Raw genomic sequence first — 1,855 nt, forward strand, 5'->3', positions numbered from 1 at the left:
TACAATATGATTCACGCTCGACCTTTTGGTCTTAGTGTTCTGAGGCCATATCTGCATACGCTAGGCTCGTCAAGTTTAACATGAGTATTCTGCGTGTGCAAAACTGGCTTGCACTCGTTGTATGTGAACGTAGAGCTTATCACACCCGATCATCACGTAGTGTCTCATCACAGAGAACTGTCGCAACGGTGCATACTCAGGGAGAACACTTATACCTTGAAATTTTAGTGAGAGATCATCTTATAATGCTACCACCGTACTGAGCAAAATAAGATGCATAAAAGATAAACATCACATGCAATCAAAATATGTGACATGATATGTCCATCATCATCTTGTGCCTTTGATCTCCATCTCCAAAGTACCATTATGATCTCCATGATCACCGGCATGACACCATGATCTCCATCATCTTGATCTTTATCAATGTGTCGTCACATGGTCGTCTTGCCAACTATTTCTTTTGCAACTATTGCTATCGTATAGCGATAAAGTAAAGCAATTATATGGCACTTGCATCTTATGCAATAAAGAGACAACCATAAGGCTCCTGCCAGTTGCCGATAATTTTACCAAAACATGACCATCTCATACAACAATTTATATCTCATCACGTCTTGACCATATCACATCACAACATGCCCTGCAAAAACAAGTTAGACGCCCTCTACTTTGTTTTTGCAAGTTTTACGTGGCTGCTATGGGCTTAACAAGAACTGACAGTGTCATGGACTAGGGGGTACTCACCACGTCGTCACCCGACCAGCTGGATCGGGACGAGGACCCCCACGACGGTTCATTCATGGGCCACTTTGGGCAGCCCATGCCGCATACAAGGAGGTTTCCACAAGACTTGGCGCCCAAGCCAAGGACTCTCCAAAACCCTAGGCCTCCGGTGCATATATAAACCGAGGCCAGGCTAGTCAATAGACAATCTTATATACATTAGATCAATCTCGTGGTAGATACATGTACTCTGTACTACACCCCATATGAATACAATCAAAAGCAGGACGTAGGGTTTTACCTCCGTCAAGAGGGCCCGAACCTGGGTAAAATCCCGTGTCCATGTTACCATCGCTCCAAGACGCCTAGCTTAGGACCCCTACTACGAGATACGCCGGATATTGAACCGACAAGAACCGTCCTTACCTACGCATCAAAACCACAACGATTTTTCGTCAAGTGTGTTGTTTTAACCTTCAACAAGGACCGGGCGTAGTCAAACTCGATTCAACTAAAGTTGGAGAAACTGACACCCGCTAGCCACCTGTGTGCGAAGCACGTCGGTAGAACCAGTCTCATGAACGCGGTCATGTAATGTCGGTCCAAGCCGCTTCATCCAACAATACCACCGAATCAAAGTAAGACGTTGCTGGTAAGCAGTATGACTATTATCGCCCACAACTCTTTGTGTTCTACTCGTGCATATAACATCTACGCATAGACCTGGCTCGGATGCCACTGTTGGGGAACGCAGTAATTTCAAAAATTCTCCTACGATCACGCAAGATCTATCTAGGTGATGCATAGCAACGAGCGGGGAGAGTGTGTCCACATACCCTCATAGACCAAAAGCGGAAGCGTTATATCAACGCGGTTGATGTAGTCGTACGTCTTCACAATCCGACCGATCCTAGCACCGAACGTGCGGCACCTCCGTGTTCAGCACACATTCAGCTCGATGACGTCCCTCGTACTCTTGATCCAGTTGAGGCCGAGGGAGAGTTCCGTCAGCACGTCAGCGTGGTGACGGTGATGATGAAGCTACCGGTGCAGGGCTTCACCTAAGCACTACGACGATATGACCGAGGTGTGTAACTGTGGAGGGGGCACTGCACACGGCTAAGAGATT

This window comes from Aegilops tauschii, chromosome 3 (assembly GCF_002575655.3).
Source record: "Aegilops tauschii subsp. strangulata cultivar AL8/78 chromosome 3, Aet v6.0, whole genome shotgun sequence".
NCBI classification, from domain to species: domain Eukaryota; kingdom Viridiplantae; phylum Streptophyta; class Magnoliopsida; order Poales; family Poaceae; genus Aegilops; species Aegilops tauschii.